This window comes from Dendrobates tinctorius, unplaced genomic scaffold (assembly GCF_039654945.1).
Source record: "Dendrobates tinctorius isolate UK_male_01 unplaced genomic scaffold, ASM3965494v1 ptg000538l, whole genome shotgun sequence".
Lineage (NCBI taxonomy): Eukaryota > Metazoa > Chordata > Amphibia > Anura > Dendrobatidae > Dendrobates > Dendrobates tinctorius.
In genome coordinates, this window is record NW_027362197.1 from 478,931 (window position 1) to 506,654 (window position 27,724).

At 49.9% G+C, this 27,724-nt stretch overlaps 1 protein-coding gene across 2 annotated transcripts in view; it reads left to right on the top strand.

The window, feature by feature from the left end:
• CCDC102A (coiled-coil domain containing 102A) overlaps nucleotides 1-27,724 on the top strand; it is an 89,510-nt gene that overhangs the window by 44,575 nt on the left and 17,211 nt on the right. The window lies entirely within an intron of this gene.

Here is a 27,724-nt window from a genome sequence, read left to right on the forward strand (position 1 = left end):
CCTGAGTCCTTGCACCACATCACTGTAGCTATCGTGTGGGCCACGTTGGAGGTGTCGGAACTTCTTTCGGTATACCTCAGGTGTCAGCCGGTATTTGGCGATCAGCGCCTGCTTTATGGCGTCATAGTCGTCATCGGCTTCTGGCGGAAGAGAAGCAAATGCCTCCAGGGCTTTGCCTTTTAGCCCTGGGGTCAAGTACCTTGCCCATTGGTCTCTAGGCAGCTGGTACTGTCTGCAGGCTTTCTCAAAGGCTCGCAGAAATGTGTCCAAGTCCCCATCCTTTTCCATCACGGGAAAATGCTCTGGCCGGGGTTTAGGAGTCTGGACGCTGCTGGGCTCACTGCTTCGGGCTGTGGGGGCATTCCCACCCCGCTGGAGTACCTCCAGTTCATGGGCCCTCTGCGCCTCCCTCTCGGCTCGCTGCTCTGCTCTCTCAGCCTCCGCTCGGCGCTCAGCTCTCTCAGCCTGGGCTTGACGCTCGGCTTGGGCCTCCTGCCGATATTGCTGGATCAGCCTCACCCGCCCATCACTGTCTTCGGCGGGGAGTGCGTCCAAGGCCATTTGCAGATAGGGGTCCACCCCGTTCTGGTTGAATGTGGGGCCAGCGCTCAGGAGTGGAGCCTCTGCTGCAGCCCCATTGCCACTTGGGCCAACTTCTGCGCTCGCTGGATTCTGGTCGTTGTCCAGCTGCACTAGAGCCGCGATCATTTGAGCTCTGTTTTTGTTCGTGGCGTCAAGGCCTTGGTACGTGCATAACCCAGCAAGAACTTCCTTTGTCTGCCGGTTGTACCAAGGTTCTCCTTTTGCCGCCATGGTTGCCAAATAAAAGATAGAAAAAGAAAAACGAAGAAATGGGAGGGAATACTTGTATGTACACACAAATGTCTCAGAACTAGTAACCACTGAGTCTGTTCTCCAAAACCTATGATGCAGGATTCCCGCAGGAACCGTGCAGGTTTTTAGTGAGAGGAATGATTGCTCAAACCAAATCACTAATGCTCTAGGATTATCCCACCGCTCTGCCACCAATATGTGACGAACAGCCCACCGCCGTTCGTCCACTTACGGGCGACACTAACGGGAGTCCCGCTGCCACCAAAACGCGACGGACAGCGGACCCTGTGTCACCACTATGTCACAGTCCCACCACTGACACGGGTGTATCAGCGGACGGAGGGGCGTGACACAATGCCGGCACACGGCTATCACAGGCGCAGTGGGGCTTATCTTAGTTATCCCAACACTGGCACCATGTGACCAAAAATATCCAGCAAGCTAATCTCGCTCTACAATTTGCCGCAGGGGGAGTTTAATTTGGATGCCCCACCACTGCTATCAATCTTCCAAGTACTGCGGGGATTTATGTATATCCCACTTTCCCAGTTCCACTTTGGAACTCACAGCTCTCCGGCGCCCCCCTTACCCTCAGGTCAGTCAGGGAACTGCACCTAGGATAATTGGTCGCCGGACGGGCTGCCTGTTGTGAACCGGCAATTAGGCTTCTGCAGTAAGGGAATTATCAATGCTGTGGCTGCAGACCCTTATTCAGCAATATAAGACCCTTCTGTACTGCCAGCAAGCCGTAATAGCCGTACACAACGCGCTGCCACCAGTCACGGTTACTTAATTCACAGTGTTAAATTAAGAGGGTCCGTGGCAAACCCCTTGAATTAGTAGCGATTATCTATCAAAGGCGTATAGTTCGATTCTTAGAGCATGGAGACAGATCTAAATAATTATTTCATTTATTTTCCGAAAGAGGACAGTGATTACAGATAAAAGTTGCTATAAAATTGAGACATAAAATATGTACAGTACAGGTATAAAATAAAAGTGGAGAAAACAAAGAGATTACACTCACAGTTCCATATTGTTCCTTAGGCAGACCATGCGGCTTTAAGGGGGGAGGAGCCACACGTCTCCACTCATCTGGAGTTCTTGTCAGCACGGATTCTGCAGCTGTTCTGAGCTGGTTTGCCCAGGAAATGCCTTATAGACTTTCCTATGTGACATCACAGAGAGGTGCATTCTGGGTTGATCCCACCTCTCTTATCCAAGTTATGTTTTGGCTACAAAACTTAGATTAGCTATAACTTTATGGGAGAAGCTGGTATGGACTCATCAGTGGTATCATGTTTCCCAGCGTAATGAGCCCATCAAGAAAACATCAAACATCTATGCGATATGACCGTCCATTTGGGCGCAAATCATATCTCAGGTTCTGGACATCCGAGAGTTTTGCAACAGGCACCACAGCGAAGCTGGGTCTGCTCGGATCGCAGAAATATGATTTTTATATCTCTGCTTGGTACGGTTTTCGCAGGGCAGGCTCTTATAGTTTTATTCAAACCTCTTTGTTTCAAACAAAGAACCATCCCGCACTTTTTTCTCTCAGCTGTGGAGAGGAAACAAATGGTTGTAACAGCAGGGGGTCTCCTATTACTAGTGCGAACACAGGCTGTAGAGGAGGGGGGTGGCACTGCTCTGTGTGTGTGTGAAGGGAGGAGGGGTGAAGCTGCAGAGCTAGCAGCCTGGATTGTCATATGTGCCGGATCTTTCTGGAAAGTTACAACAGAAAACATCATATTTTGTAGACAAAACCCCATACCTCACAGACATTGTACATCACACCCTCGTATGTACTGATATATAGACCGTATATAGACCCCTCGTATGTACTGATATATAGACTGTATATAGACCCCTCGTATGTACTGATATATAGACCCCTCGTATGTACTGATATATAGACTGTATATAGACCCCTCGTATGTACTGATATATAGACTGTATATAGTCCCCTCGTATGTACTGATATATAGACCGTATATAGACCCCTCGTATGTACTGATATATAGACTGTATATAGACCCCTCGTATGTACTGATATATAGACTGTATATAGACCCCTCGTATGTACTGATATATAGACTGTATATAGTCCCCTCGTATGTACTGATAAATAGACTGTATATAGACCCCTCGTATGTACTGATATATAGACCGTATATAGACCCCTCGTATGTACTGATATATAGACTGTATATAGACCCCTCGTATGTACTGATATATAGACTGTATATAGACCCCTCGTATGTACTGATATATAGACTGTATATAGACCCCTCGTATGTACTGATATATAGACTGTATATAGACCCCTCGTATTATTGATATATAGACTGTATATAGACCCCTCGTATGTACTGATATATAGACTGTATATAGACCCCTCGTATGTACTGATATATAGACTGTATATAGTCCCCTCGTATGTACTGATATATAGACTGTATATAGACCCCTCGTATGTACTGATATATAGACCGTATATAGTCCCCTCGTATGTACTGATATATAGACTGTATATAGTCCCCTCGTATATACTGATATATAGACTGTATATAGACCCCTCGTATGTACTGATATATAGACCGTATATAGACCCCTCGTATGTACTGATATATAGACCGTATATAGTCCCCTCGTATGTACTGATATATAGACTGTATATAGACCCCTCGTATGTACTGATATATAGACCCCTCGTATGTACTGATATATAGACTGTATATAGACCCCTCGTATGTACTGATATATAGACTGTATATAGTCCCCTCGTATGTACTGATATATAGACTGTATATAGTCCCCTCGTATGTACTGATATATAGACTGTATATAGACCCCTCGTATGTACTGATATATAGACTGTATATAGACCCCTCGTATGTACTGATATATAGACTGTATATAGTCCCCTCGTATGTACTGATATATAGACTGTATATAGACCCCTCGTATGTACTGATATATAGACTGTATATAGACCCCTCGTATTATTGATATATAGACTGTATATAGTCCCCTCGTATTATTGATATATAGACTGTATATAGACCCCTCGTATTATTGATATATAGACTGTATATAGTCCCCTCGTATGTACTGATATATAGACTGTATATAGACCCCTCGTATGTACTGATATATAGACCGTATATAGTCCCCTCGTATGTACTGATATATAGACTGTATATAGACCCCTCGTATGTACTGATATATAGACCCCTCGTATGTACTGATATATAGACTGTATATAGACCCCTCGTATGTACTGATATATAGACTGTATATAGTCCCCTCGTATGTACTGATATATAGACTGTATATAGACCCCTCGTATGTACTGATATATAGACTGTATATAGACCCCTCGTATTATTGATATATAGACTGTATATAGACCCCTCGTATGTACTGATATATAGACTGTATATAGACCCCTCGTATGTACTGATATATAGACTGTATATAGACCCCTCGTATTATTGATATATAGACTGTATATAGACCCCTCGTATTATTGATATATAGACTGTATATAGTCCCCTCGTATGTACTGATATATAGACTGTATATAGACCCCTCGTATGTACTGATATATAGACCGTATATAGTCCCCTCGTATGTACTGATATATAGACTGTATATAGACCCCTCGTATGTACTGATATATAGACCCCTCGTATGTACTGATATATAGACTGTATATAGACCCCTCGTATGTACTGATATATAGACTGTATATAGTCCCCTCGTATGTACTGATATATAGACTGTATATAGACCCCTCGTATGTACTGATATATAGACTGTATATAGTCCCCTCGTATGTACTGATATATAGACTGTATATAGACCCCTCGTATGTACTGATATATAGACTGTATATAGACCCCTCGTATTATTGATATATAGACTGTATATAGACCCCTCGTATGTACTGATATATAGACTGTATATAGACCCCTCGTATGTACTGATATATAGACTGTATATAGACCCCTCGTATGTACTGATATATAGACCGTATATAGTCCCCTCGTATGTACTGATATATAGACTGTATATAGACCCCTCGTATGTACTGATATATAGACTGTATATAGACCCCTCGTATTATTGATATATAGACTGTATATAGACCCCTCGTATGTACTGATATATAGACTGTATATAGACCCCTCGTATGTACTGATATATAGACCGTATATAGACCCCTCGTATGTACTGATATATAGACTGTATATAGACCCCCTCGTATGTACTGATATATAGACTGTATATAGACCCCTCGTATGTACTGATATATAGACTGTATATAGACCCCTCGTATGTACTGATATATAGACTGTATATAGACCCCTCGTATGTACTGATATATAGACTGTATATAGACCCCTCGTATGTACTGATATATAGACTGTATATAGACCCCTCGTATGTACTGATATATAGACTGTATATAGACCCCTCGTATGTACTGATATATAGACCGTATATAGTCCCCTCGTATGTACTGATATATAGACTGTATATAGACCCCTCGTATGTACTGATATATAGACCCCTCGTATGTACTGATATATAGACCCCTCGTATGTACTGATATATAGACTGTATATAGACCCCTCGTATGTACTGATATATAGACTGTATATAGACCCCTCGTATGTACTGATACATAGACTGTATATAGACCCCTCGTATGTACTGATATATAGACTGTATATAGTCCCCTCGTATGTACTGATATATAGACTGTATATAGACCCCTCGTATGTACTGATATATAGACCGTATATAGTCCCCTCGTATGTACTGATATATAGACCGTATATAGACCCCTCGTATGTACTGATATATAGACCGTATATAGTCCCCTCGTATGTACTGATATATAGACCGTATATAGACCCCTCGTATGTACTGATATATAGACTGTATATAGACCCCTCGTATGTACTGATATATAGACCCCTCGTATGTACTGATATATAGACTGTATATAGACCCCTCGTATGTACTGATATATAGACTGTATATAGTCCCCTCGTATGTACTGATATATAGACTGTATATAGACCCCTCGTATGTACTGATATATAGACCGTATATAGTCCCCTCGTATGTACTGATATATAGACCGTATATAGACCCCTCGTATGTACTGATATATAGACTGTATATAGACCCCTCGTATGTACTGATATATAGACCCCTCGTATGTACTGATATATAGACTGTATATAGACCCCTCGTATGTACTGATATATAGACTGTATATAGACCCCTCGTATGTACTGATATATAGACCCCTCGTATGTACTGATATATAGACTGTATATAGACCCCTCGTATGTACTGATATATAGACTGTATATAGTCCCCTCGTATGTACTGATATATAGACTGTATATAGACCCCTCGTATGTACTGATATATAGACTGTATATAGACCCCTCGTATTATTGATATATAGACTGTATATAGTCCCCTCGTATGTACTGATATATAGACTGTATATAGACCCCTCGTATGTACTGATATATAGACTGTATATAGACCCCTCGTATGTACTGATATATAGACCGTATATAGTCCCCTTGTATGTACTGATATATAGACTGTATATAGACCCCTCGTATGTACTGATATATAGACTGTATATAGTCCCCTCGTATGTACTGATATATAGACCGTATATAGACCCCTCGTATTATTGATATATAGACTGTATATAGACCCCTCGTATGTACTGATATATAGACCGTATATAGACCCCTCGTATGTAATGATATATAGACCGTATATAGACCCCTCGTATGTACTGATATATAGACTGTATATAGACCCCCTCGTATGTACTGATATATAGACTGTATATAGACCCCTCGTATGTACTGATATATAGACTGTATATAGACCCCTCGTATGTACTGATATATAGACTGTATATAGACCCCTCGTATGTACTGATATATAGACTGTATATAGACCCCTCGTATGTACTGATATATAGACTGTATATAGACCCCTCGTATGTACTGATATATAGACTGTATATAGACCCCTCGTATGTACTGATATATAGACCCCTCATATGTACTGATATATAGACCGTATATAGTCCCCTCGTATGTACTGATATATAGACTGTATATAGACCCCTCGTATGTACTGATATATAGACTGTATATAGACCCCTCGTATTATTGATATATAGACTGTATATAGACCCCTCGTATGTACTGATATATAGACCCCTCGTACGTACTGATATATAGACTGTATATAGACCCCTCGTATGTACTGATATATAGACCGTATATAGTCCCCTCGTATGTACTGATATATAGACTGTATATAGTCCCCTCGTATGTACTGATATATAGACTGTATATAGACCCCTCGTATTATTGATATATAGACTGTATATAGACCCCTCGTATGTACTGATATATAGACCCCTCGTACGTACTGATATATAGACTGTATATAGACCCCTCGTATGTACTGATATATAGACCGTATATAGACCCCTCGTATGTACTGATATATAGACTGTATATAGACCCCTCGTATGTACTGATATATAGACTGTATATAGACCCCTCGTATGTACTGATATATAGACCGTATATAGACCCCTCGTATGTACTGATATATAGACCGTATATAGACCCCTCGTATGTACTGATATATAGACTGTATATAGACCCCTCGTATGTACTGATATATAGACCGTATATACACTCACTGGCCACTTTATTAGGTACACCATGCTAGTAAGGGGTTGGACCCCCCTTTGCCTTCAGAACTGCCTCAATTCTTCGTGGCAGAGATTCAACAAGGTGCTGGAAGCATTCCTCAGAGATTTTGGACCATATTGACATGATGGCATCACACAGTTGGCGCAGATTTGTCGGCTGCACATCCCTGATGCGAATCTCCCGTTCCACCACATCCCAAAGATGCTCTATTGGATTGAGATCTGGTGACTGAGGAGGCCATTTGAGTACAGTAAACTCATTGTCATGTTCAAGAAACCAATCTGAGATGATTCGAGCTTTATGACATGGCGCATTATCCTGCTGAAAGTAGCCATCAGATGTTGGGTACATTGTGGTCATAAAGGGATGGACATGGTCAGCAACAATACTCAGGTAGGCTGTGGCGTTGCAACGATGCTCAATTGGTACCAAGGGGCCCAAAGAGTGCCCAGAAAAAATTCCCCACACCATGACACCACCACCACCAGCCTGAACCGTTGATACAAGGCAGGATGGATCCATGCTTTCATGTTGTTTACGCCAAATTCTGACCCTACCATCCGAATGTCGCAGCAGAAATCGAGACTCATCAGACCAGGCAACGTTTTTCCAATCTTCTACTGTCCAATTTCGATGAGCTTGTGCAAATTGTAGCCTCAGTTTCCTGTTCTTAGCTGAGAGGAGTGGTACCCAGTGTGGTCTTCTGCTGCTGTAGCCCATCTGCCTCAAAGTTCGACGCACTGTGCGTTCAGAGATGCTCTTCTGCCTACCTTGGTTGTAACGGGTGGCAATTTGAGTCACTGTTGCCTTTCTATCAGCTCGAACCAGTCTGCCCATTCTCCTCTGACCTCTGGCATCAACATGGCATTTCCGGCCACAGAACTGCCGCTCACTGGATTTTTTTTCTTTTTCGGACCATTCTCTGTAAACCCTAGAGATGGTTGTGCGTGAAAATCCCAGTAGATCAGCAGTTTCTGAAATTCTCAGACCAGCCCTTCTGGCACCAACAATCATGCCACGTTCAAAGGCACTCAAATCACCTTTCTTCCCCATACTGATGCTCGGTTTGAACTGCAGGAGATTGTCTTGACCATGTCTACATGCCTAAATGCACTGAGTTGCCGCCATGTGATTGGCTGATTAGAAATTAAGTCTTAACACACAGTTGGACAGGTGTACCTAATAAAGTGGCCAGTGAGTGTATACAGAGTAATATACAGAGATTACAGCCAGAGGTGCAGATACAGGGAGGGCACAGGATGGGACAGCAGTCAGCTGGATAATACAGATATATCACCTTTCTTCCCCATACTGATGCTCGGTTTGAACTGCAGGAGATTGTCTTGACCATGTCTACATGCCTAAATGCACTGAGTTGCCGCCATGTGATTGGCTGATTAGAAATTAAGTCTTAACACACAGTTGGACAGGTGTACCTAATAAAGTGGCCAGTGAGTGTAGACCCCTCGTATGTACTGATATATAGACTGTATATAGACCCCTCGTATGTACTGATATATAGACCGTATATAGACCCCTCGTATGTACTGATATATAGACCGTATATAGACCCCTCGTATGTACTGATATATAGACCGTATATAGACCCCTCGTATGTACTGATATATAGACTGTATATAGACCCCTCGTATGTACTGATATATAGACTGTATATGGACCCCTCGTATGTACTGATATATAGACCGTATATAGACCCCTCGTATGTACTGATATATAGACTGTATATAGACCCCTCGTATGTACTGATATATAGACCGTATATAGATGTGATGTACAATGTCTGCAAGATATGTTTTCTGTTGCAATGTGCTAACAAACCCTCCATTTTCTTTGAGAAGCTGCCTGCCAGTGTCTCAGTTACATTGCAGACTACAGCAGCTTCCCTTCCCCCGAGTGCCCCCTCTGCGGCAAATTGTAGAGCGAGATTAGCTTGCTGGATATTTTTGTCACATGGTGCCAGTGGTGGGATAACTAAGAGAAGCCCCAACGGTGCCTGTGATAGCCGTGTGTCGGCATTGTCTCGTCCCTCCGTCCGCTGATACACCCGTGTCAGTGGTGGGACTGTGACATAGTGGTTACACAGGGTCCGCTGTCTGTCGCGTTTTGGTGGCAGCGGGACCCCCGTTAGTCGCCTCCGTAAGTGGACGAACGGCCGTGGGCTGTTCGTCACATATTGGTGGCAGAGCGGTGGGATCATCCTAGAGCATTAGTGATTTGGTTTGAGCAATCATTCCTCTCACTAAAAACCTGCACGGTTCCTGCGGGAATCCTGCATCATAGGTTTTGGAGAACAGACTCAGTGGTTACTAGTCCTGAGACATTAGTGTGTACGTACAAGTATTCCCTCCCGTTTCTTCGTTTTTCTTTTTCTATCTTTTATTTGGCAACCATGGCGGCAAAAGGAGAACCTTGGTACAAACGGCAGACAAAGGAAGTTCTTGCAGGGTTATGCACGTACCAAGGCCTTGACGCCACAAACAAAAACAGAGCTCAAATGATCGCGGCTCTGGTGCAGCTGGACAACGACCAGAATCCAGCGAGCGCAGAAGTTGGCCCAAGTGGCAATGGGGCTGCAGCAGAGGCTCCACTCATGAGCGCGGGCCCCACATTCAACCACAGCACGCTGGACCCCTACCTGCAAGTGGCCTTGGACGCACTCCCTGCCGAAGACCGTGATGGACGTCTGGCGCTGATCCAGCAAGCTCGAGAGAGAGCAGAGCAGCGAGCCGAGCGGGAGGCTGAGAGAGCCGAACGTGAGCGTCAAGCCCAGGCTGAGAGAGCTGAGCGCCAAGCAGAAGCTCAGAGGGCACATGAGCTGGAGGTACTCCAGCGGGGTGGGAATGCCCCCACAGCCCGAAGCGGTGAGCCCAGCAGCGTCCAGACTCCTAAACCCCGGCTAGAGCATTTTCCCATGATGGAAAAAGACGGGGACTTGGACACGTTTCTGCGAGCCTTTGAGAAAGCCTGCAGACAGTACCAGCTGCCTAGAGACCAATGGGCAAGGTACTTGACCCCAGGGCTAAAAGGCAAACCCCTGGAGGCATTTGCTTCTCTTCCGCCAGAAGCCGATGACGACTATGACGCCATCAAGCAGGCGCTGATCGCCAAATACCGGCTGACACCTGAGGTATACCGAAAGAAGTTCCGGCACCTCCAACGTGGCCCACACGATAGCTACAGTGATGTGGTGCAAGGACTCAGGACCCACTTTGACCAGTGGATCCATGGACTGTCCGTTGAAACCTTTGAGCAGCTACGGGACCTGATGATCAAAGACCAGTTCCTGCATCTCTGCCCAGCTGAGGTACGACAGTTCATCCTGGACCGCGAACCAACGAACGCGGACAAAGCGGCGCAGATCGCCGACAACTACGAGGCCAACCGGAAGCCCGAGACGCGGAGGCCAGTCGCCACCAGCTGGAAAGGGGGTAAGCCAGCAACCAACCCCAATGCCCCAGCTAGCCGTCCCTCCGGAGGCCCTGTCCCTGTTGCCTGTGTCACCACTGCCAGCGGCCTGGTCACTTCTTTTACGCCTGTCCGAATAGGCCGAAGAACCCCCCAGCCAAGGCCCCCGGGCCCAACGCCTCTGTTCTTTTGGTGGGAGGTGTGGTTGGGAGGGCTGACGACAACGTTCAACCTGTTCAGGTGGGGGCCCGTCTTGCTACAGGCCTCAAGGACACCGGGGCTGAACGAACCCTCATCCGTCCTGGACTGGCGGCCCCTGAAGAGTTTGTTGAGGGGAAAACCCTGACTGTCACCGGGATTGGAGGCACCCGTTGTACCTTGCCAGTGGCACGAGTTTTTCTTGACTGGGGTGCCGGGAGCGGGTTGAGGGAGGTGGGAGTGTCTGAAAACCTGCCCACTGATGTTTTATTGGGGACTGACTTGGGGCGGATGGTTGCATACTACGTCCCTGACACCCTTCCCCAAACTGATAATAAGGGTAACGTTAACCCTGATGATGAAGAGTTTGTTGAGGGGAAACTGAATGTGTTACCTGCTAATGCCTTGATGAGTAATTATGCAACTAACAACCATTCCTTCCCCAGGTATGATGCTGATGTGAATGTACCAAAGCAAACTGATAACCATTCTTCTCCTAGGAAGGATGATGATGATGTTGATGTATCTGTGCCGACTGAACCCGTTAACCCTTTCTTTGAAGCGGTAGATTTGTCCACAGGTACCGAAGTGCTCAGCCCCGTCACTCTGCGGAGTGAGACGGCTGAGGAACCCCTGGCAGGAGTAAGCAACGGTGCTCAAGGAAATGGGGAGGTGCATGGGGACCATGAGGAAGGTAATGCCATGCAGCTGACCAGTGCCACCGAGGAAGGTAACTGGCCCATAAGTAGCACTGCTCCTGAAGTGTTGGGGGTGGATGGGGAGGTAGAGCCCAAGCCAGCACCGGCTGGTGGGTCTGTAGAAATCCCCAGGGAGACAGCATACATTGCAGCTGTCACACGCAGTCAGAGTGCCCAGATCGCAGGTAACGCACTGTCTTCTGGACCCTCTGCTGCTACAGGAGAGACTGAACCAGAGGTGAACCCAGAGCCGGTTCCAGAGGGTCCCAGTAAAGAGGGGACCCTGACGTCACTTCTGGCAGCCTCCAGCATGGAGTTGCAGGCTGCTCTGCACTCAGATGCCAGCCTGGAGAAATTGAGAGGTCTCGCCGAGACGCCCACCTCCAAGTCTGATAAGGGAGGGTGTTCTGGGAACGAGGAAGGTTGTACCGGGAGACAGTACCCGGAGATCCTAAAAAGGAGTGGTTGAGGGAAAGACAGCTGGTCGTCTCCTATCAGTTCAGAACCGAGTTGTTGCGCATTGCCCATGAGATTCCACTCGCTGGACACTTGGGGATCAGCAAAACAAAGGCACGGCTGTCTCAACACTTCTATTGGCCCAAGATGGGGGCAGATGTAACACACTACTGCCGCTCCTGCGCCACCTGTCAAAAAGTGGGTAAGGCGGGGCCTGCTCTTAAGGCTCCCCTTATTCCTTTGCCGGTGATAGAGGAGCCTTTCCAGAGAATCGCGGTGGACATTGTAGGACCGCTGTCCGTCCCCAGCAGCTCCGGAAAGCGATACATTCTCACCGTGGTAGACTACGCTACCCGGTACCCAGAGGCAGTAGCTCTGTCTTCAACCAGGGCAGATAAGGTGGCTGACGCACTGGTGACCATCTTTTCAAGAGTAGGATTTCCCAGGGAGATGCTTACCGATCAAGGGCCCCAATTCATGTCTCGCCTAATGGAGGCTCTCTGTGAGAAAATGCAGGTGACGCAGCTGGTATCGAGTCCGTATCACCCACAGACTAATGGTTTGTGTGAACGTTTCAACGGTACCCTCAAACAGATGCTCCGCATACTGGTTGAGAACCAAGGGCGCGACTGGGAGCGGTACCTCCCACACCTGCTGTTCGCTTACAGAGAAGTTCCGCAGGCCTCGACCGGGTTCTCCCCCTTCGAGCTCCTGTATGGCAGGCGAGTCCGGGGACCCCTTGGGTTGATAAGAGAATCCTGGGAAGATGAGCCAAACCCCACAGAAGTGTCCATCGTGGATTATGTCATGCGCTTCCGTGACAAGATGCAGACCTTGACGCAGTTGGTGCATGACAACATGACGCAGGCTCAGGCTGACCAGAAGCGCTGGTACGACCAGAACGCCCGGGAGCGGACCTACCAGGTGGGTCAAAAGGTGTGGGCGCTGGTCCCTGTACCAACGGATAAGCTTCAGGCAGCCTGGGAAGGCCCGTACGTCGTCCACCAACAGCTCAACCCGGTCACCTACGTAGTCACGCTTGACCATGCTCGGGGTAGGCGCAAGGCCTTTCACGTCAACATGCTGAAGGCGCACTACGAACGTGAAGCTTGCGTCCTACCGGTCTGCAATCTGCCAGAGGATGGGGAGGAAGATCCCCCTCCTGGACATGCTGGCCCAGGCCAAGGCCGATGGGTCCATTGAGGACATGGAGATAAGTGGTTCGCTAACCATATCCCAGCGGTTGCTGTTGATGGCCACCCTGGAACTCTTCCGGCCCGTGTTCACCAACCGTCCTGGGAGGACGGAGTTAGCGGTTCATGACGTGGACACCGGGAATCACGCCCCATTACGGCAAACACCTTATCGGATCTCTGAAACGGTGCAACAAGTCATGCGCCAAGAGATCGATGAGATGTTAAGGCTGGGGGTGATTCGATGGTCAAAAAGCGCGTGGGCTTCACCTGTAGTCCTCGTGCCTAAAAAGGATCGAACCACCCGGTTCTGCGTGGACTACAGGGGGCTCAACGCCATCACAACCTCTGATGCCCACCCAATGCCGCGCATCGAGGATCTGCTCGAGCGGTTGACAAACGCCAACTACATATCCATCATGGATTTGAGTCGGGGATACTGGCGGATTCCCCTGAGCCCTGAGGCGCAGGAGAAATCCGCCTTTATCACCCCCTTTGGACTGTACGAGTCCACGGTCATGCCCTTCGGCATGAAGACTGCCCCTGCCACTTTCCAGCGGATGGTCAACCACCTGCTTCGGGGACTGGAGGAGTACGCGGTGTCGTACTTAGACGATATGGCCGTCTTCAGTTCCACCTGGGAGGAACACCTTCAGCACCTCCAGGAGGTGCTCAAGCGTCTTCACCAGGCAGGCCTGACCATCAAGCCGGGGAAGTGCCAGATAGGCATGCACAAGGTCCACTACCTGGGGCACCGGGTAGGCGGGGGTTCCATGAGTCCGGAGCCAGAAAAAGTGGACGCAATCGTGTCCTGGCCCACCCCCAGGACCAAGAAGCAGGTGAAGTCTTTCTTGGGCACTGCAGGGTACTATAGGCGGTTCGTACAGGACTATAGCGCCCTTGCCAAACCCTTGACTGACCTCACCAAGCAGAGGCTACCCCAAACAGTCAACTGGACAGATGACTGTGAGGCGGCTTTCCAAGCTTTGAAAGCAGCCCTGTGCAACTCTCCAGTGTTGAGAGCAGTCGACAGCAGTCGCCCGTTTCTGGTACAGACCGACGCCAGCGAGTTTGGCCTCGGTGCTGTGCTTAGCCAGGTCGATTCGGGGGACCAAGAGCACCCCGTGTTGTATCTGAGCCGGAAAATTTTGCCGAGGGAAGTGGCATACTCGACCATCGAGAAGGAGTGTCTGGCCATGGTGTGGGCACTGCAGCGTTTGCAGCCCTACCTGTACGGGCGTGCCTTCACGGTGGTAACTGACCACAACCCTCTGAGCTGGTTGCACACACTGTCCGGAACCAATGGAAGATTGCTCCGCTGGAGCCTTGCCCTTCAACAGTACGATTTTACTGTAAAACACAGGAAGGGCAGTGAAAACTGCAATGCCGATGGGTTGTCCCGCCGGGGCGAACCCGCTGAGGTGCGCATGGCCGATTACCGAGAGGTAATGCCTCCTTAGCGCCCTCTTAAGGGGGGAGGTGTGATGTACAATGTCTGCAAGATATGTTTTCTGTTGCAATGTGCTAACAAACCCTCCATTTTCTTTGAGAAGCTGCCTGCCAGTGTCTCAGTTACATTGCACACTACAGCAGCTTCCCTTCCCCCGAGTGCCATAAACCAATTTCCTGTCACCCCATTTGGCTTCTCTCAGCCTCAGCTGAAAGAGGAAAAAAAAAGTGCGGGAAAGGAAAACTCTTTGTTTGAAATAAAGGTTAGAGGTAACCCTTTAAGAGCCTGCCCTGCGAAAACCGTACCAAGTAGAGATATGGAAATCATATTTTTGTAACCTGAGCGGTCCCAGCTTCGATACCGCGTATCTTTCGAAGTTCTACCCTGTCCAGAACATGAGATAGGATTTCCGCCCAAATGGACGGTCATATCGCATAGATGTTTGATGTTTTCTTGATGGGCTCATTACGCTGGGAAACATGATACCACTGATGAGTCCATACCAGCTTCTCCCATAAAGTTATAGCTAATCTAAGTTTTGTAGCCAAAACATAACTTGGATAAGAGAGGTGGGATCAACCCAGAATGCACCTCTCTGTGATGTCACATAGGAAAGTCTATAAGGCATTCCCTGGCAGAACCAGCTCAGAACAGCTGCAGAGTCCGTGCTGACAAGAACTCAGATGAGTGGAGACGTGCAGCTCCGCCTCCACCCCCCCTTAAAACCACATGGGATGCCTAACAACAATATGGAACTGTGAGTGTATTCTCTTTGTTTTCTCCACTTTTATTTTATACCTGTACTGTACATATTTTAGGTCTCAATTTTATAGCAACTTTTATCTGTAATCACTGTCCTCTTTCGGAAAATAAATGAAATAATTATTTAGATCTGTCTCCATGCTCTAAGAATCGAACTATACGCCTTTGATAGATAATCGCTACTAATTCAAGGGGTTTGCCATGGACCCTCTTAATTTAACACTGTGAATTAAGTAACCGTGACTGGTGGCAGCGTGTTGTGCACGGCTATTGCGGCTTGCTGGCAGTCCAGAAGGGTCTTATATTGCTGAATAAGGGTCTGCGGCCACAGCATTGATAATTCCCTTACTGCAGAAGCCTAATTGCCGGTTCACAACAGGCAGCCCGTCCGGCGACCAATTATCCTAGGTGCAGTTCCCTGATCGACCTGAGGGTAAGGGGGGCGCCGGAGAGCTGCGAGTTCCAAAGTGGAACTGAGAAAGTGGGATATACATAAATCCCCGCAGTACTTGGAAGATTGATAGCAGTGGTGGGGCATCCAAATTAAACTCCCCCTGCGGCAAATTGTAGAGCGAGATTAGCTTGCTGGATATTTTTGGTCACATGGTGCCAGTGGTGGGATAACTAAGATAAGCCCCAACGGTGCCTGTGATAGCCGTGTGCCGGCAGTGTGTCTCATCCCTCCGTCCGCTGATACACCCGTGTCAGTGGTGGGACTGTGACATAGTGGTTGTGATGTACAATGTCTGTGAGGTATGGGGTTTTGTCCACAAAATATGATGTTTTCTGTTGTAACTTTCCAGAAAGATCCGGCAGATATGACAATCCAGGCTGCTAGCTCTGCAGCTTCATCCCTCCTCCCTTCACAGACACACAGAGCAGTGCCACCCCCCCTCCTCTACAGCCTGTGTTCGCACTAGTAATAGGAGACCCCCCTGCTGTTACAACCATTTGTTTCCTTCTCTCCTCTTCAGAGCGGGAAAAACTTCTTTGTTTGAAACGAATAAAACTATGAGAGACTATACCATAAGAACCAAATACCCTAGAGATATGAAAATCACATTTTTGTAATCTGGGCGGTCACAGCGTCGCTGCCGTGGTTCTGGCGAAGCCTAATCCTTTCAGAACCTGAGATATGTGTTCCAGCTAAACGGTGTATCAGAACTACTGCATATTTGGTCTTGAATTATTGTACTCAACAAATCACAACCAATGATGCCCTATATGTGTCTGTGCGGGCTGCCCCAACGGAGTTATGATTAGTATAAGTTTTCTAGTGTAATTCTACATCCAAAAGAGAGAGGTGGGATTAACCCAGCATGCATCTCTCCGTGATGTCACATAGCAAGTCTATAAAGCATTTCCTGGACAAAACCAGAGCAGAACAGCTCAAGTCGTCGTGCTAGAAAGACCCAGATGAGCGGAGAAGTGCAGCTCCGCCTCCACCCACCTTAGCCGCATGGTCTGCCTAAGGAACAATATGGAACTGTGAGTGTAATCTCTTTGTTTTCTCCACTTTTATTTTATACCTGTACTGTACATATTTTATGTCTCAATTTTATAGCAACTTTTATCTGTAATCACTGTCCTCTTTCGGAAAATAAATGAAATAATTATTTAGATCTGTCTCTATGCTCTAAGAATCGAACTATACGCCTTTGATAGATAATCGCTACTAATTCAAGGGGTTTGCCACGGACCCTCTTAATTTAACACTGTGAATTAAGTAACCGTGACTGGTGGCAGCACGTTGTGCACCGCTATCGCGGCTTGCTGGCAGTCTAGAAGGGTCTTATATAGCTGAATAAGGGTCTGCGGCACCAGCATTCATAATTCCCTTACTGCAGAAGCCTAATTGCCGATTCACAACAGGCAGCCCGTCCGGCGACCAATTATCCTAGGTGCAGCTCCCTGACTGACCTGAGGGTAAGGGTAAGCCGGAGAGCTGCAAGTTCCAAAGTGGAACTGAGAAAGTGGGATATACATAAATCCCCGCAGTACTTGGAAGATTGATAGCAGTGGTGGGGCATCCAAATTAAACTCCCCCTGCGGCAAATTGTAGAGCGAGATTAGCTTGCTGGATATTTTTGGTCACATGGTGCCAGTGTTGGGATAACTAAGATAAGCCCCACTGCGCCTGTGATAGCCGTGTGCCGGCATTGTGTCACGCCCCTCCGTCCGCTGATACACCGGTGTCAGTGGTGGGATTGTGACATAGTGGTGACACAGGGTCCGCTGTCCGTCGCGTTTTGGTGGCAGCGGGACCCCCGCTAGTGTCGCCCGTAAGTGGACGAACGGCGGTGGGCTGTTCGTCACATATTGGTGGCAGAGCGGTGGGATAATCCTAGAGCATTAGTGATTTGGTTTGAGCAATCATTCCTCTCACTAAAAACCTGCACGGTTCCTGCGGGAATCCTGCATCATAGGTTTTGGAGAACAGACTCAGTGGTTACTAGTTCTGAGACATTTGTGTGTACGTACAAGTATTCCCTCCCATTTCTTCGTTTTTCTTTTTCTATCTTTTATTTGGCAACCATGGCGGCAAAAGGAGAACCTTGGTACAACCGGCAGACAAAGGAAGTTCTTGCTGGGTTATGCACGTACCAAGGCCTTGACGCCACGAACAAAAACAGAGCTCAAATGATCGCAGCTCTAGTGCAGCTGGACAACGACCAGAATCCAGCGAGCGCAGAAGTTGGCCCAAGTGACAATGGGGCTGCAGCAGAGGCTCCACTCATGAGCGCGGGCCCCACATTCAACCAGAGCACGCTGGACCCCTACCTGCAAGCGGCCTTGGACGCACTCCCTGCCGAAGACCGTGACGGACGTCTGCAGCTGATCCAGCAAGCTCAAGAGAGAGCAGAGCAGCGAGCCGAGCGGGAGGCAGAGAGACGCGAGCGCCAAGCTGAGGCTGAGAGAGCAGAGCAGCGAGCCGAGCGGGAGGCGCAGAGGGCCCATGAACTGGAGGTACTCCAGCGGGGTGGGAATGCCCCCACAGCCCGAAGCAGTGAGCCCAGCAGCGTCCAGACTCCTAAACCCCGGCCAGAGCACTTTCCCGTGATGGAAAAGGATGGGGACTTGGACACGTTTCTGCGAGCCTTTGAGAAAGCCTGCAGACAGTACCGACTGCCCGAAGACCAATGGGCCAGGTACTTGACCCCAGGGCTAAAAGGCAAAGCTCTGGAGGCGTTTGCTTCTCTTCCGCAAGCGCATGATGATGACTATCGCGCCATAAAAGAGGCGCTGATCGCCAAATATCGGCTGACACCTGAGGTATACCGAAAGAAGTTCCGACACCTCCAACGTGGCCCACATGATAGCTACAGTGATGTGGTGCAAGGACTCAGGACCCACTTTGACCAGTGGATCCATGGACTGTCCGTTGAATCCTTTGAGCAGCTACGGGACCTGATGATCAAAGACCAGTTCCTGCATCTCTGCCCAGCTGAGGTCCGACAGTTCATCCTGGACCGCGAACCAACGAACGCGGACAAAGCGGCGCAGATTGCCGACAACTACGAGGCCAACCGGAAGCCCGAGACGCGGAGGCCAGTCGCCACCAGCTGGAAAGGGGGGGTAAGCCAGCAACCAACCCCAGTGCCCCAGCTAGCCGTCCCTCCGGAGGCCCTGTCCCTGTTGCCAACCACAGGCCGGCTACTGACAGTCGCCTGTGTCACCACTGCCAGCGGCCTGGTCACTTCTTTTACGCCTGTCCGAATAGGCCGAAGAACCCCCCAGCCAAGGCCCCCGGGCCCAACGCCTCTGTTCTTTTGGTGGGAGGTGTGGTTGGGAGGGCTGACGACAACGTTCAACCTGTTCAGGTGGGGGCCCGTCTTGCTACAGGCCTCAAGGACACCGGGGCTGAACGAACCCTCATCCGTCCTGGACTGGCGGCCCCTGAAGAGTTTGTTGAGGGGAAAACCCTGACTGTCACCGGGATTGGAGGCACCCGTTGTCCCTTGCCAGTGGCACGAGTTTTTCTTGACTGGGGTGCCGGGAGCGGGTTGAGGGAGGTGGGAGTGTCTGAAAACCTGCCCACTGATGTTTTATTGGGGACTGACTTGGGGCGGATGGTTGCATACTACGTCCCTGACACCCTTCCCCAAACTGATAATAAGGGTAACGTTAACCCTGATGATGAAGAGTTTGTTGAGGGGAAACTGAATGTGTTACCTGCTAATGCCTTGATGAGTAATGATGCAACTAACAACCATTCCTTCCCCAGGTATGATGCTGATGTGAATGTACCAAAGCAAACTGATAACCATTCTTCTCCTAGGAAGGATGATGATGATGTTGATGTATCTGTGCCGACTGAACCCGTTAACCCTTTCTTTGAAGCGGTAGATGTGTCCACAGGTACCGAAGTGCTCAGCCCCGTCACTCTGCGGAGTGAGACGGCTGAGGAACCCCTGGCAGGAGTAAGCAACGGTGCTCAAGGAAATGGGGAGGTGCATGGGGACCATGAGGAAGGTAATGCCATGCAGCTGACCAGTGCCACCGAGGAAGGTAACTGGCCCATAAGTAGCACTGCTCCTGAATTGTTGGGGGTGGATGGGGAGGTAGAGCCCAGGGCAGCACTGGCTGGTGGGTCTGTAGAAATCCCCAGGGAGACAGCATACATTGCAGCTGTCACACGCAGTCAGAGTGCCCAGATCGCAGGTAACGCACTGTCTTCTGGACCCTCTGCTGCTACAGGAGAGACTGAACCAGAGGTGAACCCAGAGCCGGTTCCAGAGGGTCCCAGTAAAGAGGGGACCCTGACGTCACTTCTGGCAGCCTCCAGCATAGAGTTCCAGGCTGCTCTGCACTCAGATGCCAGCCTGGAGAAATTGAGAGGTCTCGCCGAGACGCCCACCTCCAAGTCTGATAAGGAGAGGGTGTTCTGGGAACGAGGAAGGTTGTACCGGGAGACAGTACCCGGAGATCCTAAAAAGGAGTGGTTGAGGGAAAGACAGCTGGTCGTCCCCTATCAGTTCAGAACCGAGTTGTTGCGGATTGCCCATGAGATTCCACTCGCTGGACACTTGGGGATCAGCAAAACAAAGGCACGGCTGTCTCAACACTTCTATTGGCCCAAGATGGGGACAGATGTAACACACTACTGCCGCTCCTGCGCCACCTGTCAAAAAGTGGGTAAGGCGGGGCCTGCTCTTAAGGCTCCCCTTATTCCTTTGCCGGTGATAGAGGAGCCTTTCCAGAGAATCGCGGTGGACATTGTAGGACCGCTGTCCGTCCCCAGCAGCTCCGGAAAGCGATACATTCTCACCGTGGTAGACTACGCTACCCGGTACCCAGAGGCAGTAGCTCTGTCTTCAACCAGGGCAGATAAGGTGGCTGACGCACTGGTGACCATCTTTGCAAGAGTAGGATTTCCCAGGGAGATGCTTACCGATCAAGGGCCCCAATTCATGTCTCGCCTAATGGAGGCTCTCTGTGAGAAAATGCAGGTGACGCAGCTGGTATCGAGTCCGTATCACCCACAGACTAATGGTTTGTGTGAACGTTTCAACGGTACCCTCAAACAGATGCTCCGCATACTGGTTGAGACCCAAGGGCGCGACTGGGAGCGGTACCTCCCACACCTGCTGTTCGCTTACAGAGGAGTTCCGCAGGCCTCGACCGGGTTCTCCCCCTTCGAGCTCCTGTATGGCAGGCGAGTCCGGGGACCCCTTGGGTTGATAAGAGAATCCTGGGAAGATGAGCCAAACCCCACAGAAGTGTCCATCGTGGATTATGTCATGTGCTTCCGTGACAAGATGCAGACCTTGACGCAGTTGGTGCATGACAACATGACGCAGGCTCAGGCTGACCAGAAGCGCTGGTACGACCAGAACGCCCGGGAGCGGACCTACCAGGTGGGTCAAAAGGTGTGGGCGCTGGTCCCTGTACCGACGGATAAGCTTCAGGCAGCCTGGGAAGGTCCATACGTCGTCCACCAACAGCTCAACCCGGTCACCTACGTGGTCACGCTTGACCATGCTCGGGGTAGGCGCAAGGCCTTTCACGTCAACATCCTGAAGGCGCACTACGAACGTGAAGCTTGCGTCCTACCGGTCTGCAATCTGCCAGAGGATGGGGAGGAAGATTCCCTCCTGGACATGCTGGCCAAGGCCAATGGGTCCATTGAGGACATGGAGATAAGTGGTTCGCTCACCGTGTCCCAGCGGTTGCAGTTGATGGCCACCCTGAAACTCTTCCGGCCCGTGTTCACCAACCAACCGGGGAGGACGGAGTTAGCGGTTCATGAGGTGGACACCGGGAATCACGCCCCGTTACGGCGAACACCTTATCGGATCTCTGAAACGGTGCAACAAGTCATGCGCCAAGAGACCGATGAGATGTTAAGGCTGGGGGTGATTCGACGGTCAAAAAGTGCGTGGGCTTCACCTGTAGTCCTCGTGCCTAAAAAGGATCGAACCACCCGGTTCTGCGTGGACTACAGAGGGCTCAACGCCATCACAACCTCTGATGCCCACCCAATGCCGCGCATCGAGGATCTGCTCGAGCGGTTGACAAACGCCAACTACATATCCATCATGGATTTGAGTCGGGGATACTGGCAGATTCCCCTGAGCCCTGAGGCGCAGGAGAAATCCGCCTTTATCACCCCCTTTGGACTGTACGAGTCCACGGTCATGCCCTTCGGCATGAAGAATGCCCCTGCCACTTTCCAGCGGATGGTCAACCACCTGCTTCGGGGACTGGAGGAGTACGCAGTGGCGTACTTAGACGATATTGCCGTCTTCAGTTCCACCTGGGAGGAACACCTTCAGCACCTCCAGGAGGTGCTCAAGCGTCTTCACCAGGCAGGCCTGACCATCAAGCCGGGGAAGTGCCAGATAGGCATGCGCAAGGTCCACTACCTGGGGCACCGGGTAGGCTGGGGTTCCATGAGTCCGGAGCCAGAAAAAGTGGACGCAATCGTGTCCTGGCCCACCCCCAGGACCACGAAACAGGTGAAGTCCTTCTTGGGCACTGCAGGGTACTATAGGCGGTTCGTACAGGACTATAGCGCCCTTGCCAAACCCTTGACTGACCTCACCAAGCAGAGGCTACCCCAAACAGTCAACTGGACAGATGACTGTGAGGCGGCTTTCCAAGCTTTGAAAGCAGCCCTGTGCAACTCTCCAGTGTTGAGAGCAGTCGACAGCAGTCGCCCGTTTCTGGTACAGACCGACGCCAGCGAGTTTGGCCTCGGTGCTGTGCTTAGCCAGGTCGACTCGGGGGACCAAGAGCACCCCGTGTTGTACCTGAGCCGGAAACTTTTGCCGAGGGAAGTGGCATACACACATACACACACACACACACACACACATTGAGCTTTATATATTAGATTATATATATATATATATATGACTGTGCCAACACTGTGACCAGGAGGCCCTGGAGGATGAGACCCACTTCCTGCTACACTGCTCCAAATACTCAGCAGTGAGGGACACTCACTTCAGGAGACTCTCACATCTCTTCCCGGATTTCACCACCATGAAGGAGGAAGAGAAAACCTATATCCTGCTGGGGGAAGAAGAGAGAGCAGTGGAGATAGCAGCGCAATATGTGAGCGAATGCCATAGACTGCGAGAAAGAGAACTATGATATGCCATGGACTTCTATGGCCTCCACCCTGGATATGCCCCAATCCCCCATCCACCTTCCCTATGCCATGGACTTCTATAGACCCATCCTGGATCTGCCCCCATCCACCTTCCCTATGCCATGGACTTCTATAGCCCCATCCTAGATCTGCCCCCATCCCCCCATCCACCTTCCCTATGCCATGGACTTCTATAGCCCCCACCCTGGATCTGCCCCCATCCCCCCCATCCACCTTCCCTATGCCATGGACTTCTATAGCCCCCACCCTGGATCTGCCCCCATCCCCCCATCCACCTTCCCTATGCCATGGACTTCTATAGCCCCATCCTGGATCTGCCCCCATCCACCTTCCCTATGCCATGGACTTCTATAGCCCCATCCTGGATCTGCCCCCATCCCACCCATCCACCTTCCTTATGCCATGGACTTCTATAGCCCCATCCTGGATCTGCCCCCATCCACCTTCCCTATGCCATGGACTTCTATAGCCCCATCCTGGATCTGCCCCCATCCACCTTCCCTATGCCATGGACTTCTATAGCCCCATCCTGGATCTGCCCCATCCCCCCATCCACCTTCCCTATGCCATGGACTTCTATAGCTCCATCCTGGATCTGCCCCCATCCACCTTCCCTATGCCATGGACTTCTATAGCCCCACCCTGGATATGCCCCAACCCCCCATCCACCTTCCCTATGCCATGGACTTCTATAGCCCCACCCTGGATCTGCCCCAATCCCCCCATCCACCTTCCCTATGCCATGGACTTCTATAGCTCCATCCTGGATCTGCCCCCATCCACATTCCCTATGCCATGGACTTCTATAGCTCCATCCTGGATCTGCCCCATCCCCCTTCCCTATGCCATGGACTTCTATAGCCCCCACCCTGGATCTGCCCCATCCCCCCCTCCACTCCCTATGCCATGGACTTCTATAGCTCCATCCTGGATCTGCCCCCATCCACCTTCCTTATGCCATGGACTTTTATATCCCCATCCTGGATCTGCCCCCATCCACCTTCCCTATGCCATGGACTTCTATAGCCCCATCCTAGATCTGCCCCCATCCCCCCATCCACCTTCCCTATGCCATGGACTTCTATAGCCCCATCCTAGATCTGCCCCCATCCCCCTTCCCTATGCCATGGACTTCTATAGCCCCATCCTGGATCTGCCCCACCCCTCATCCACCTTCCCTATGCCATGGACTTCTATAGCCCCCACCCTGGATCTGCCCCCATCCACATTCCCTATGCCATGGACTTCTATAGCCCCATCCTGGATCTGCCCCCATCCACCTTCCCTATGCCATTGACTTCTATAGCCCCCACCCTGGATCTTCCCCTATCCCCCATCCACCTTCCCTATGCCATGGACTTCTATAGCCCCATCCTGGATCTGCCCCCATCCACCTTCCCTATGCCATGGACTTCTATAGCCCCATCCTGGATCTGCCCCCATCCCCCCATCCACCTTCCCTATGCCATGGACTTCTATAGCCCCATCCTGGATCTGCCCCATCCCCCTTCCCTATGCCATGGACTTCTATAGCCCCATCCTGGATCTGCCCCATCCCCCCATCCACCTTCCCTATGCCATGGACTTCTATAGCCCCCATCCTGGATCTGCCCCCATCCCCCCATCCACCTTCCCTATGCCATGGAATTCTATAGCCCCACCCTGGATCTGCCCCCATCCACCTTCCCTATGCCATGGACTTCTATAGCCCCCACCCTGGATCTGTCCCCATCCCCCCCATCCACCTTCCCTATGCCATGTGTGACGAACAGCCCACCGCTGTTCGTCCCAAATACGGAGGCGACCGACGGGGGTCCCGCTGCCACCAAAACGCGACGGACAGCGGACCCTGTGTCACCACTATGTCACAGTCCCACCACTGACACGGGTGTATCAGCGGACGGAGGGACGACACACACTGCCGGCACACGGCTATCACAGGCACAGTTGGGGCTTATCTTAGTTATCCCACCACTGGCACCATGTGACCAAAAATATCCAGCAAGCTAATCTCGCTCTACAATTTGCCGCAGGGGGAGTTTAATTTGGATGCCCCACCACTGCTATCAATCTTCCAAGTACTGCGGGGATTTATGTATATCCCACTTTCTCAGTTCCACTTTGGAACTCGCAGCTCTCCGGCGCCCCCCTTACCCTCAGGTCAGTCAGGGAACTGCACCTAGGATAATTAGTCGCCGGACGGGCTGCCTGTTGTGAACCGGCAATTAGGCTTCTGCAGTAAGGGAGTTATCAATGCTGTGGCTGCAGCCCCTCATTCAGCAATATAAGACCCTTCTGTACTGCCAGCAAGCCGCAATAGCCGTACACAACGCGCTGCCACCAGTCACGGTTACTTAATTCACAGTGTTAAATTAAGAGGGTCCGTGGCAAACCCCTTGAATTAGTAGCGATTATCTATCAAAGGCGTATAGTTCGATTCTTAGAGCATGGAGACAGGCTAAATATTAAATCATTTATTTTCCGAAAGAGGACAGTGATTACAGATAAAAGTTGCTATAAAATTGAGACATAAAATATGTACAGTACAGATATAAAATAAAGGGATTAAAAACAGGTACACTCACGGTTGTTCATGACTCTTTAGGCAAACCCATGCGGCGGAGAAAGAAGGCGGAGCCACACATCTCCACTCATCTGGAGTTCTGGTCAGCACGAGGATTGGAGCTCTTCTGAGCTGGTTTTGCCCAGGGAATGCCTTATAGACTTTTCTATGTGACATCACGGAGAGGTGCATTCTGGGTTAATCCCACCTCTTTCATCCCAGTTATAATTTGGCTACAAAACTTAGATTAGCTATAACTTTATGGGAGAAGCTGGTATGGGCTCATCAGTGGTATCATGTTTCCCAGCGTAATGAGCCCATCAAGAAAACATCAAACATCTATGCGATATGACTGTCCATTTGGGAGCAAATCATATCTCAGGTTCTCGACATGTTAGAGCTTCGGAAGTGACACTGTAGCGGAGCTGGGACCGCTCGGATCACAGAGATATGGTTATTATATCTCTATGTTATAGGGCTTTCGCAGGGCAGGCTCTTAAAGGTTTACTTCAAACTCCTGATTTCAAACAAAGAGTTTTTTTCCGCACTTTTTTCTCTTTCAGCTGAGAGAACAGGAGCCAAATGGTTGTAACAGCAGGAAGTTGATTTATAACACCTGGGGGGAAGGTAAGCTGCTGCAGGGTGCAATGTAACTGAGACACTGGCAGGCAGCTTCTTACAAAATGAAGGATTTTTTAGCACATTGCAACAGAAAACATATCTTGCTGCCATTGTACATCACACCTCCCCCCTTAAGAGGGCGCTAAGGAGGCATTACCTCTCGGTAATCGGCCATGCGCACCTCAGCGGGTTCGCCCCGGCATTACAAACCATCGGCATTGCCGTTTTCACTGCCCTTCCTGTGTTTTACAGTAAAGTCGTACTGCTGAAGGGCAAGGCTCCAGCGGAGCAATCTTCCATTGGTTCCCGACACTGTGTGCAACCAGCTCAGAGGGTTGTGGTCGGTTACCACCGTGAAGGCGCGCCTGTACAGGTAGGGCTGCAAACGTTGCAGTGCCCACACCATGGCCAGACACTCCTCGATGGTCGAGTATGCCACTTCCCTCGGCAAAAGTTTCCGGCTCAGGTACAACACGGGGTGCTCTTGGTCTCCCGAGTCGACCTGGCTAAGCACAGCACCGAGGCCAAACTCGCTGGCGTCGGTCTGTACCAGAAACGGGTGACTGCTGTCGACTGCTCTCAACACTGGAGAGTTGCACAGGGCTGCTTTCAAAGCTTGGAAAGCCGCCTCACTGACTGTTTGGGGTAGCCTCTGCTTGGTGAGGTCAGTCAAGGGTTTCGCAAGGGCGCTATAGTCCTGTACGAACCGCCTATAGTACCCTGCAGTGCCCAAGAAGGACTTCACCTGTTTCTTGGTCCTGGGGGTGGGCCAGGACACGATTGCGTCCACTTTTTCTGGCTCCGGACTCATGAAACCCCCGCCTACCCGGTGCCCCAGGTAGTGGACCTCGTGCATGCCTATCTGGCACTTCCCCGGCTTGATGGTCAGGCCTGCCTGGTGAAGACGCTTGAGCACCTCCTGGAGGTGCTGAAGGTGTTCCTCCCAGGTGGAACTGAAGACGGCAATATCGTCTAAGTACGCCACCGTGTACTCCTCCAGTCCCCGAAGCAGGTGGTTGACCATCCGCTGGAAAGTGGCAGGGGCATTCTTCATGCCGAAGGGCATGTCCGTGGACTCGTACAGTCCAAAGGGGGTGATAAAGGCGGATTTCTCCTGCGCCTC